We start from the raw sequence: 13,896 nt of genomic DNA, 5'->3' as shown, positions 1-13,896 counted from the left end.
TAAAATTTTATCGCTTAACATTATTTAATAGCACTAAGAATGTAATATTGATCTCAAATATAACACAATAACTGAAAAAAATTTCCTGTTAATAGAAAAATGTTATGATCTTTTTTTAATTATACATATACATATTAATAAGAATAATAATGGAAATCAAAACAATTTATATAAACATCAACAAATTTTTAACGATTTTCATTTTATAGGAATTGAATTAAAAAATTATAAAAATGAAGAAAATTTGTATGTTAGATACATCATATACAATATGTTATCAATGCACTGCTACTATATAGAGTTTTTGAAAAAATATTCAACAAATGTTTGTTTATGGTAAATTGTATAAGATAGTATGAACAATTTTTTCAGAGTTGATAATAGTAATAATCAATAATTGATTTAAAAGGAATTGATAATTGTAAAAGTAATGTTCGCTTATAGTAAGTTATTATATAAAGATTTAGATTAAATAAACAAAGAATGGCAAAGTAAATATTTTCAGTATAGAAAGATTTTTAAACTTATTGATTAATAGTTTTAAAATAGAGTCTAGTTTTATTTGTCAACTTCTTCTTTCGTTTTTAGTTGAATTTTTTTCTAGAAATTTATATATTTGAGATAAGAAAATATTACATCTGGTTTAAATTGTAACAAAAAGAAATTTTAAAAAAATCAAATTCAATATTATGAATTTAAAAAATAATTCTATCAAAAAATTAAATATAGAATTTTTAAAACTATACTCACTAAAGAGAATGCTTTTCAGATGTAGGCTTTTATAATCTGCCCTTGCATGAGTAGCATAAGTATAAGAATCTAACATTTTTTTTGTCCAAAACTACTTGATCGCTTAACGCGCTTACTGTAATAGTCTTCAATGTTTTTGATATTTACATAATCTGGAATGTTCTTAGTGAATTTTTCTGCTATCTTGAATATTTGATGATTCTTTTCAGATTATAATCTATTTCAACATTGATTCGAACTGCGCATTCCTTCCCTACTATATACATTGACTAGAATTACTAACAGATGATAAGTTCAAAAACACATGTTACGATTCCTATTCGCTGCAAATATATTCTATAGATAATGCAAACTACAATATTCAATAACCTTGCTAAACATCTATGAATTCTAAATCATCCTATTTGCATATATTACATTTAAACCTTAATAATAACATGATTCCATTTTATTTTCATTTAACACAATAATAATTCTTAATCAGTCTTTTTAGGTACCTTAATAATTACGAAATTGAATATTCTTTTAAAGTGATTATATTTTTAATTTTAAAAAAATTAATTCTATAATTTTTTTTTCCTTAAAACCATTCCACATTCTTCAACAATATGCCAAGATATTTTAAATCTCACTTCCTTTGGAATAAATTGAATCGAAATTTTATGTTGGTGCAATTAATAAACATGTTATGGCACCAATATCACTTCGTTTTCTTCTCGTAGATTCTACGATGATTTACTTTCATAATTTGCTATACATGTCGAAATTCTTTGGAAAAAAAACCTCAAAATAAACTTGACACTTAAAATTATTTTGACAGCTTGAAAGCTTTTCTTCTACACTGCATACATTTCAGAGAATTTTTTTTCGCTCAAAAGTTGAATAATCGAAACTAGATTGTATTTTTCGATATTTCGATGTATTTTTTTCTCTCTAGAAAAAATTTTCATGAAAATATTTTTTCCAATAAATTATATAGTCGAAGTAGTTAAATTGCATAAAGATATGAAATAACTAGATGAGAACGAAAATTTTTTCATTCATCTTGAAGCAATTATTTGCTTGTTTGGGAAAATTTCAACTTTTTTCGCATTCTTGATGAAGAAGTATACCTCTGAATTATAATTTCAAAAAATATGCTACGAATTGCATGGTTTTTTTTAAATGAAGAGAGAAATGTTATGAATTCTAAAAAGCTGTAAAATACTCAAGGTAATATGAAATAATGATTGAATGTCTTCACATTCTGCCTTTTCTAAATATCTCAGCATATATCTTCTTTGATTGCCATGAAATGCTCCTTGACTTTATTTTATAAACTTTTTTTTTATTGCTTCCCTTGCCATTCGTTGACAATTTGTTTAATTTTCTTTTATTCCTAGATGAAAAAAATTCCAGATAAGCCTCGCTTTTTTGATATTTTTATTTTGTGATTAATTGTATTTTACTTCTTCAAGGACTCAAGTCTTCATATTGAGACAGATTGGCGCGATGGTATCATATGAAGTCTTATCAAGCATATCAAATAGGGTTACAGACTGCACCGTTTCTTTTTGTTTCTCTTGGTTTTTCAACCATCTAAAGCGAGTTTGGCTCATTTAATTCATTTAATCTTTTGCAGTTTCCTCAGTTTATCTGTACATAAGTCAAGAATTTTTTAATTTCTTACAAAAATTTTCAGTTTGGTATTTACTCTAAAATTGCTCAGAAGTTTTGAAGAAAGATTTTAAAATAGAATTGATTATTGAGCTCACTGAAAAGTTTGCAATATTTAAATATTTGCCAACAAAAGCATTTCATGCTTTCTTGCATACTTGAATTTTTTTGGGCAATGAATTTATTTCTTCAAAAATAATATACTAGCTTCAATTATTGATTTACCAATGAGTTTCAAAATTATGAGCACTTTCTTCTGAGTTTAGCTAGATGACTTCTTTGATTTTCTTTATAAATCTCTTATCAAATATCCTCTGGCATCGAATTCAATTTCTTTATAATATCAATATCCACAGATGATTATATTTTTCCTTTTTTTGGTTTGATTAAATATAATTCAGTTTATATTAGTCTGGAAATGTGATCAAGATATTTTTTCCTCCAATGGCGAAATGTTCAACAGAATCTAAGCAATTGCACACTGCATCATTGATGCTCTAAAGAAAGAAGAAATTTCTTTTCGAATCCTCCAAAGATATTTTCTTTCTTCGTCCGGATGCGATAGAAAAAGACAAATCCATTCCATATTTCTTGGTACCGCGCTTTACATTTTTCGATGAATGTAACCCAATTGGATATCTTGGCGAAGCCCAAAAATGCCTCATCGATCTACAGCATTTCATGGCATTTCAAATTTAGTCGTTTCTGTTACATACAGTCCATTGCGCATGCGCCAATCGCCTTTCTCCGATTCCGACGACATCGAATTCCTTATGCTTTATCACAAGAAACAAGAATTCTTCCTCCTTTCCATCCAAACTCAATTGATTCCTCATCTTCATCCACTCTGAAAGGAAACCATCGACTTTACCAATCTTTAAACCATCGTTGGAATCTACTGACAAAAAAAGAATTGCCTTGACTGACTGACTGAGGTTCTTTTCTTAGAAAGGTTTAAATGAAATGAAACCTTTCCCCCTGCACCGCCTCAGAAGCTTCAGAGCTCTGTTTAATCCAGATGCACAGATAAATGCGGAGCTTATTTGCAAGGTTTTATCGCTTGCCTGAGAAGAAGACGCCAGCTTGAATTTAAATTTGAACGAACGGCAGATCCTTTTACAAATTTTCCTCGTATATCAGTCAATGGTGTTGGCGAACTCTTCTTGAAGAACACAGTAAGCACATAATCTTCTCTGCTTTAGGTTGGGAAAAAAACCGCCTCAAATTCCTCAACCAAAAGGGAGTCTTTTCGTAGAGAAAGAGAAGCGAAGAGAACGCCTGCCTCTTAGAATCCCAAACGGGAAGCTGAAGAGCAAAATCCCAGCCGCATCACTTAGCAGCTCTCTCGTGTACTTTAGATGGTCTTCTCTGATTGGATCTGTGTGTGTAATTACTGCTATCGATTTTGTCACGTGGCAAGCCTAGAGTCTTTTGTTCTTCGCTCATTACATTATAATTCTTTTTCCCCTCTCCAACTACGTCATCAGCTTCTCCCCCCCACCCCTGCTGCTGCTGCAGCTTTCGACCCTTCTTTGCAAACTACCGCAATTAAAGAAGTGACACGTTAGGAATGGGGGTGGGAGGATAAGTATTTCTAGCCTTAGCACATGCAGAAAAAAGGGCTTGGATGACCTATTTCTCTTGCAGCGACGATCGCTAGCACCATGGTAACAACATTTGTTTTAATGAGACTCTCCCAGACGTTACCATGGAAACGACAACGATGGAGGGATGGAGTTAATTGAAATAAATTATAATTTTTAATGAGTTACGCCTGTAAATTGGGTGGACCTCTGCATAAATAATGAGCTGTTTAGTTTTGTTTTTTATTGCTCTGTTGACAAAAAAAAAGCAGAAAAAAAAAGAAAATGAATTCAAGGTCAACAGCGAAATTAATTTTAATCTAAAGATATTCCCTGTTTTTATTAAATATTATTTTTTCTTTTAATTCTATAATATTTTTACTGAACGTAATTTTATATATTTGTTTTTTAGTCATTTTTTTTAACAAATGGAAATCGATTTTATTTTTGATGTGTATTTTATTAATTCAGAAATACTGACTGTAAGTCCTAAAGTCATATAGTTCATCTAATTCAATTCATACGAAAATAATACAATTTTTTTTTTACACTAGATTGCTTTTCTTTTTTTTATTTTAAAAAACTGTTTGTATATTCTAAAAAAAGCAACAAAAAAAAGTGTTTCAATTATTTTATTTTACTAATTTTTTCGACGTTATTTTGTTTGAATTTATTTAAATGAATACAAAACTATTTTTTTTAAATATTTCCAGTTTTATTTTAAATTCTGTGTTTTTTGCAAGAAGAATTTCAAAGCATGCATTTAACTATTTTATATAAAAAAAAGCTTTTTTTTTTCTTTTGTTATTTGAATCGCAGCAATGCTTGATTATATATATATATATATATATATATATATATATATATATATATATATATATATATATATATATATATATATATATATATATATATATATATATATATATATATATGCGATCAAGAAACATTGGGTATTTGTTTATAAATCCTATATAAAAAAAAGGAAAATTATTTTTTTTTATTTAACAGAATATTTCAAAATAGATCTAGCATTTTCTATCTAAGGATACAACTGAACGGTAAAGCAGTTTCTTAAAAATGCATTGACGAAACTATCACCTTTTTTTATAAAAATGTATTCTCTTAAACTACATATTCTAAAATTTTTCAGCAAGAGTTATTCAAGTGGAATTTTTGTTATCAAATATTAAGACAGCAACCTCATTTTAAAGTTTTCGCATTATCAAAAAAGAAGAAAAACAACTGATAAAATTCCGGCTTCTTCATAAGTCTCTTATTCATTCATCCTTTGTTATAACATGAATATTTCAGCAAAATTTATCACGGTTATGTTCCCTGCGAAAACCGAACAAAAATCCAATACCTAAAGGATGAATAAGCAAGAAAAAGTCATTATCGTATGGAAGTTTTAAATAACTGATGCCTCAGCATCCAGCCAGCCACAATCTTTATTCAAGACTGCCATTGTATTGCTTTTTTCTGTGTAAACAATTTTCAAAACTTAACTTGCTCCAGTCATGTATGAAACGATATAAAATTGTAAATTAAAAAGATAAAAAAACATGCATACACACATTCACACAAAATCTTCGGAAGCTTTTCTTTCTAAATCTCTGTATAACCCAATAAAATGTTCATCTACCTTGAAGCATCCAAATACCACACAAAATGTAAGCAAAGAATATTACTTTGTTGCCTATTGCTCTTTTCTGAACAAAAACCTCTAGAATCCTTTTGCCATCGTATACCGTATGGTGGGAAAAATATGTCATTTCTCAGCTACAATTTTAGGGTTCCTCGTCTAGTCTTATAAAGTAAATGAATTATTTAGCCCGGAGTTTTATACATTTCTTGAGGAAAATAACCGGGAAATTGGATTTTGCCTCGGGTCGGTTAAGTCACGACATGGCCCGGTACAATAAAGGATTCTATTTTTGTACTAGGAAGCAAGCGTAATAGAAAGAGGGTTAACTTATTTTGAATAGAAGGGAATTTAACCGTCCTGGCTGTTGTTTGGCCCAGTAATTCATTCTTGGTGTAAGGAAGATGCTTGCAAGTGTAGCTTATTTGGGGGGGGGATCTTGATTTTATCGCTGAAAAGAGTTGTAAAAGGAGCAAATAATTCTTGTGCATCGATATAAGGATGGAGTTCAGGTAGATGCATTTTTTTGAGATGGATATGGGACGTAAAATTTGTGATCTGTGTACATAAAGATAAGAAAAATTATCTCTTGACTTTAGCTTTTTCCTTCAATTTCTTATTTAACATATTAGGCAATAATTGTTTTCTTTTTACTGATTATTTTCGAGAAATATCAAAGCTATAATCACTTAATTCATAATTTAAACCTTATCTTGTAACTATTTAGCAGTTAAAGAAAATAGCTTTAATATTAAGCAATGACAATGCTTTATATGATTCTCAATGACGATTTCTGAATGTGTCACAAAAAATTATTAGAGTAGAAAATCCAATTGCCCTTATGGCACAAAATTTCTAAACGGTAAAAAAAAAATCCAGTAAAAAAACTAATTTGATTTTGAAATTCATTCTGCTTTTAGTTATTCAATGTATTAAATGTAATGTATTTTGTTCAATTTTGGGTAATGTATTTGCTTCTAATATTAACTACTTAATTAACTATTTAACGGAACATAAATTGGAACTTAAAAGCTTGTAAATTTAGAAAATAAGACTAGAAAAATTTTTTATCGACGAATTGAAATTAAAATAATTATTCAACTAGTTATACTTTGATTTGTTGCAATTTAATTTGCAATTATATTTTGATTTATAGCAATTTAAAAGCTAAAGAGTTACTTTACACTTTTTAGTAGTTATATTAAAATTATTGAACTATCAGTAACGATCAATAAAGTATCCAACATTGCTGATATTAACAGACGTATACTTATTAATTTATTTTATATCCCTCACTATTCAAATATTAAAACACCTATTCTATACATGAAATTCGAAATTCATTATCAATTAAGATCTATAGCAATAAAAAATTTATTGTAAAAGATTAAAAAACAATATATTTTTTAAATTGAATATTATTCAAATTAAGGGCTTGTGATCACTTAAATAAAAAGGATTTCAGAGAAATTGTTATCAGCTATATTAATTGAATCTTTAAAATCCGGTGTCATTTAAAATTGTAAAAATTCGAAATTAAATGAGAGAGTATAACCTTTTTCTGGCGTTTCAGAATATAAGTATTAATGAATTTTGCACTTTAAGAATACGATTGGCTAAGATTGCATAATAAATCGTTTGAATATATAATACGACTATTTATTTTAAATAGAAAATATATTTGTTCTTTTTAATATAGGAATTCTTGTTATTCGAAACTAAAAATATACACATAAGGAAAGATGATTTATATAACTTTTGTAATAAAATTAAAATGAAGAGTAAACTACCCTTATGTGTTGAAACTGAATAATATAAGCAGTTATTTTTAAAAAAATAAAGACATTACATACAATTTGTTATTGCATTATGATACTCAGAATATTAGTAAGCATTACAAAAGTTTCTAACAAAATCGTTTGATATCTTAGCATATTAACAAGACAGACAACATCATCATTAGATTTTCAATATATTTTAGCTCTAAATATTTGAAAACATAATTGTAACAATTTTGAAGTAATGAAATATCACAAATATCTCATATATCACAAATTTTTAATTTATTGCTTTGTTCCGATTTCTAAATATATGAAAAATGTATTTATAGAAAAACTGTTTTAAAGATCTTTGGAAGAAAGCTCTTTCTAACTTACTACGAATTTGAAATTAAAATTTTATATTTTATAAAAACAATAATATTCAAGATGCTATTTGTTTCTGTTTGCATTAGTGAGAGTATAACTTTTTTATACATTTATATTTTAAAACTGCGAGTAAATCTATAACTGGATCATTTTATCTCGATTAATCGTTTATTTATATAATATAGATATAGATAATTCAGAAACTTCTTGCAAATTTATTTGATAATAGTACTCCAAATTTTTTTCCCAAAACTCTTTCATCTCACTCAGTTTCTAACATTGTTCCTTTGTCCAATATTCTGAAAGTGGTATTTCATTTTAGAGGTGGTCATTGTTAAGCAATCAAATCAATTACTATATGTTTTGTATGTTTAATACCAGTTTTCAATTTATAATTTGAAAGCATAACCTCATAATTTCTTAAAATTTAGATATAGTATCAATACATTTATTATGAAATTAAATTGAATAAAATTATTTGAATAAAAATTGGAAATATCTGAAGCTGAAATATCAAACTTAAGGAAAATCTCTAAACCCCAACGAAGAGAATGTAATAATGGAAAAAAAAAATACTGTTTCCCCCTCAAAGTTAAAATCAAATTTTATCGTTTATTATTTTATTTCATATTCTTTATTATATAAATTTAAGTAAAGTATAACGAATTTCAATGATATTTTCCCTTTGTCATTTAAAAAAGGTACAAAAGATTTCATCTTAAATTTTCTTCGAAAAAGAAATTTTAAATATGAAAGAACAACAAAAAAGGAATTCGCTTCTGTTACAAGCCGTCATTTAACGGGCGAAATAAAGTATCCATTATGAATAAATATGCAAAATGACTATCTTTTCTCTTCAAGAACATCTCATTCAAGGACAAAACTTTTCTTTGTACTGAGCTTAGAAGAGAAAGAGCGATGAACATAACAAGTTCATCATCAGTTGAAAACAAAACTCGTTCCACTATTCTCTCATCTCCTCTATCTCTCCACACTCATCCTCGAAGAACGATGCTCTAGAGCTTCTCCATCTCCTTCTCCTTCTATTCCTACTCTCCTCCTTAGATACCTTGCATGATGATGATGATCCTACCTAATGATTTGATTACTGACATCGATAAAAGGCGTTTCTAGGAGGAGGGAGGAGAGAATCTCTGCTTTAAATGATCCAATTAAGGAAAGATTAATTTGGGCTCAGCCAATGAATAAAGTTTATGTTCATTTGGGTAACGCCTTTTGGAGCATTTTTGCATCTCATTAATTGGAGGTGGAAAGGGGGCGAAAGAGAGGGGTGTGTTTTTTCTCTTTTCTTATTTTTTACTTTTGTTTGCCACAGTTTTCAAATCCTTTTTTTTTTCAAGTTCAAAGTCATTCTTTTTGCTAAGCTCTTTTTAATACTTCGAATTCGTTAGTTTTTTTTTATTTTTTTATTCATTCATTTATTTTTTCCTTAAAATGAAGTTAGATTTTCATAGTTTTAGTATCTGTAGCAATGTTACAGCTTAATAAATGCTCTAATTTTTGATTTGGTAAAAATTACATTCAAAACGGGTAAAAAAGGTGGGATTTTTTTTTTTATTTATTTTTGTCTGCATTTTGAAAAATAATAAATTGCAACTGAATAATTTAATGAATTTTCTTCTGACTTCAAGTATGAAGAAAGGTAAGTTACAATTTGTACGAACAATTCTTGTTTAATCTTTTCCTTTTTGAATATTGATTTTTTTAATATAAAAATTCCTTCAGATAATTTTTTATGAAATATCATCATTGCCTTCTGAATGACTATTTGCATATCCATAATAAAATGTATTTGAATTTCTGAACACAATCGATTACCCCTATTTGTTTTGAAGTGATCCTATTATTATACACAGCCAGATAAAAATAGAAAACAAACAAGAAAGCACACGACTCAATATTTTCTATTTATAAATAAAATAACTTTATTGAACCTTAATCCAAACTCGATACAAAACACTCACCTTTACATGGCAGCAATCATCAGAAATACACAAGAAAGAAATAGCATCGATGCTTCAAACATTAATTTCAGTGGCACAGTATCATCTGTTACATCATCACTTGCATTACGTGCCGTAATACATTATTTGTTATTGTTGATACATAATAATGGGGAAAAAAAGTAAAGAAGGTTGGAAAAAAAGAAAAGAAAAGGGCGCAAACTATCTATTTTCTCCCAAGTGGTATAATTGAGTGTAGTAAATAGAAAAGAGTATTTGCTATTTTTGACAGTCTATGGCAATCGGGTGGAAATCAGGATAAATGCTCAAATGTATAACAGAATTGACTCCCCATTTTAGGTTGTTATTTTTTTTTAGTATTTTTGTATATCTATCGATTTATTGGAAAAAATGTCTTCATACTTCTGCTTATTTTTAATACCCCCAAACACTCATTCAGGTCTCAAATATGCCAACGATATATCTTTACGACTTTGAAGCAGCGATCGGTAGGTACATTTATTCAATGTCTTTTCCAGATTTTTTTTTTAACAACGAAGATAATTTTAAGATGCTTCCTTATTTATCTTGCTTTCGCTTTTTTTTAATAATGCTTTTGGAAAATTACATGAGTGAAGAACAATACAGTTTAAAAAATTATGTTCATAGAAAGTTTATTTTGGTTTCATGCGAATTTAAATCACATACATATATATATATTTTAATTTGAGATTAAAAAACTGCAAACTCTTATATTGCAGTTGTTCATATTGCTATTTATTTATATTTTATTCTCTAATGATGCTGTAGATTTTAAATGAATCTTCTTGCTGAATGTCTTTGAAAAAATCTATTTTTTCATAAATCTACTTGCAGAATGTTTTTTATAAAAAATCTATTTTTAAACAAAATTTACTTGCAGAATTTTTTTTGTAAAAAAAAAAAAACTGTTTTTGCACAAAATCTACTTGCAGAATATTTTGCATAATAAAAAGCAAATTATAAGAAGAAGAAAAAATTATTGCACCTCAAAATGATATTTTTTTCTTCAATTCTGTAAAAAAAGAATTTTATATTCGACGAAATAAAAAAATAATTTGAATTATTAATTTTCAGATTGAATGGTTCGCTTTCTTTTTATAACATAACGAATATTTTTTTGAAAAAATTCTAAATATAGTATCTGATAAGAATGTATTTAAATAAGACAAAAAAAACTGATAATTAATATCTGGCCCAAATCAGAGTGCATATCAAACATACACATTTATTGTATTTCTAGTAGAACCATCGGAAGAGTATTTTAAAGTGACTCCTAAATATATATGAGAATAAGATGCATTCATATATAATAATAATTTCAATAAATAATATTTAAAAGATAATTATTAATAAAAGATAATTATGTATTTCAAAAATATCATTTAAAAATCTGTCATTAAATAATTATATTGCCTTAAATACTTTTTTTAATTTATTCTAATAATTTCGATGTCATACTACTTCAAAAAATTGATATTATCAAAATTAAATAATTTTTGCAAGTGTTTATGATCTATTTCATTATAATTAGTATTCTTTCTTATTCATATAATCGTCACCTTCTTCTTAAATCTCATTGATGTATTAATTATATTTTTCAGCTTATATGTTATTTTTGCAGTTATAAGAAATTTACATTAAAAACAAACTTTATTTTGATTTTTAAAAAGACGCTTTATTTATTTTTAATATATAAAGACAATACGATAATATTCCTTAAAATGCGGAAAAATATTTGCAAAAAAAAAAAGACTCAATTATTTTGCTGCATAAATTTAGCCATTGTGCGATCTCAAAATATATTGAACAGTTAGCCGAAAAATATAAATTGATACAATCGCTTATTAAAAGAAGCCAAATTTTATTCATTCTGTAGTGCTATTCATTACCTTTGTAAATCAATTAATTTGCTTTTTATATTTAACAAGTTTTAAAATTTTAAACTTAAATTTTCATACAATAAAAAATTAATAGACGCAGCACAATAAGAAGTCTTTTCAAAATAATTGGTAGATTTCTTTATTTCATCGTTTCTGTTGATAAAATTTGCTAATTTAAGTGTAATTTCTGTTCTTGCAATAATAATAACTTTCAATTAGTTTTTTCAAAAATAATGTATAAACATAATATAAGATACATTCAGTTAATTGCTCTTTTTTATAACCTAAATCTATATACCTTGTTTAAAAAGACAAAAGGCTGATATAATTACGGTAAGTATCTGCAAGATTACGATTTACATTATTATGGATAGATTTAAGTAATATCTTACATTTTTTTTATTTTAAAGGTGATAATACAAAGAAATTATATGATTCTAGATTCATATGATATAATAAGAAAGAAGTATTCATAATATCTCATGATTTAAAAAATAATTCAGAAAAACATTTAAAAATTATAATCATGTAAATAAAGATGTTATACTACTCTCTATTAAAAACAATAACAAAAAGGCTCTTAAATTTTTCTATTTTTACCAAAAAAAATTTTAAAAAAATATTTTAATCCCATAAGATAAAGAAACGAGTTTTAGAAAAATCTGTGTAAAAATTTAATTTAAATTTGTTAAATAAAAAATTTGAGAAAATATTAATTACCACATTTTTTCACCATTTTTATGACAGATACCGAACAAGGATGTTTTATGAAAGATAAAACGATTCTATTATTTATTGATGTGAATCCAAATGCCATAATTAAATTGTGGCATTTGAATTCATTTCCTCTTAAAGAGTAAGCCTTATTTAGATAAACGAATTTTAAGATGCTATGCGAATCACTTTTGTATTATTATAGCTTCGAAAAATATTATAAAAAAACAACAAATTTCTATCAATTTTTAATTAATTAAAATTTGAATTAAAAAAGTTTAAACACTCTTTTACCTTCCGTTACATACTTTTACTTTCCAATGTATATCAGCGCCAAATTTGGTATCTCTAGGTTTAAGGGCCTGTCCTGTAGAGCGCCAACTCACACACAAATATACACATTCATTTTTATTAGCAATTAGCGATAGAGATGACTCACGGATGTTTGGCATTTCCGTATGTGCACAATTAATCGTTTGCTTAAATATAATGTAATAGGATTGTATTTAATCAGATTTTTGATATATATAAATATCGCACTAATTAAGTGAATGTAATGAAACGGATAGGAATTTCAGAAATTATATTTAATTAGGTGTTAAAATTATCCTATTTCCCTTATTTATCATTCATAGGATTTGTATTTTCGACAAAATTATTAAGGAACTAGGTTAATATTCAGCCCCAACCCCTCAGGCTAACGATCCCAGACGTCTTCCTAATTGGAAACCATTGGCTACAATCCAATCCCAAAAGATTTTTATCATAAATATTTAAAATTGGTTTTCTTAATTTATAGTTATTTCAAATTAATGATCAGTGATATAATCAACGCAACTTCAGTGAACCATTTTTAATTTATTTACAAAAACTAATGCGCATCAAAATCCAAGAAAAATATTATTTACAATAATGCATATAAAATAACGTTATCATAGCATAAAACTGTGAAAATTCATTTCAATATTAATACGCTTGACGATTTTATCAACTATAAAATAACTAATAAAACCATGAGATGATATAAATAATGTTAATGTTCTGTCAATGATAACATATGCTAAGTATACGTAGTTAAGTTTATTAATTTTATGTATTTGGCAGAAGCTGGTGCTCAATTCAATGAAATTAATTCCAATTTTGTCAGCAAAAAATAATAAAAAAAATGCTTAAATTCGAAAATATGTAAAAATTGTTAATTACATATTTACAAAATATATTTTCTCCGTAAGACATAATAAAATAAAATTATTTATAAATAAATTATTTATTTATGCTTTAATTTTCAGAACAAATTTCTATACAGTAAGTAAATGAAATTAATTCCAATTTTGTCAGCAAAAAATTAAAACAATGCTTAAATTCGAAAATATGTAAAAATTGTTAATTACATATTTACAAAATATATTTTTTCAGTAAGACTAATAAAATAAAATAATTTATAAATAAATTATTTATTTGTGCTTTAATTTGCAGAACAAATTTGTATATAGTAAGTAATACTATAAATTAAAA

The 13,896-nt window shown here is 26.4% G+C and overlaps 1 long non-coding RNA gene across 1 annotated transcript in view; it reads right to left on the bottom strand.

The window, feature by feature from the left end:
- The window catches only part of LOC129963042 (uncharacterized), a 44,093-nt gene extending 40,174 nt beyond the window's left edge, over positions 1 to 3,919 (bottom strand). Inside the window, exon 1 of the long non-coding RNA XR_008783945.1 lies at positions 751 to 3,919. This is a non-coding gene — a long non-coding RNA (uncharacterized LOC129963042). The remainder of the gene's footprint in view (positions 1 to 750) is intronic.
- Between the last annotated feature and the right edge of the window lie 9,977 nt (positions 3,920 to 13,896).

This window comes from Argiope bruennichi, chromosome 3 (assembly GCF_947563725.1).
Source record: "Argiope bruennichi chromosome 3, qqArgBrue1.1, whole genome shotgun sequence".
In the NCBI taxonomy this organism is placed as follows: domain Eukaryota; kingdom Metazoa; phylum Arthropoda; class Arachnida; order Araneae; family Araneidae; genus Argiope; species Argiope bruennichi.
The sequence above is the reverse complement of the archived record's forward strand: the minus strand, read 5'-3'. Positions and strand labels throughout refer to the sequence as shown.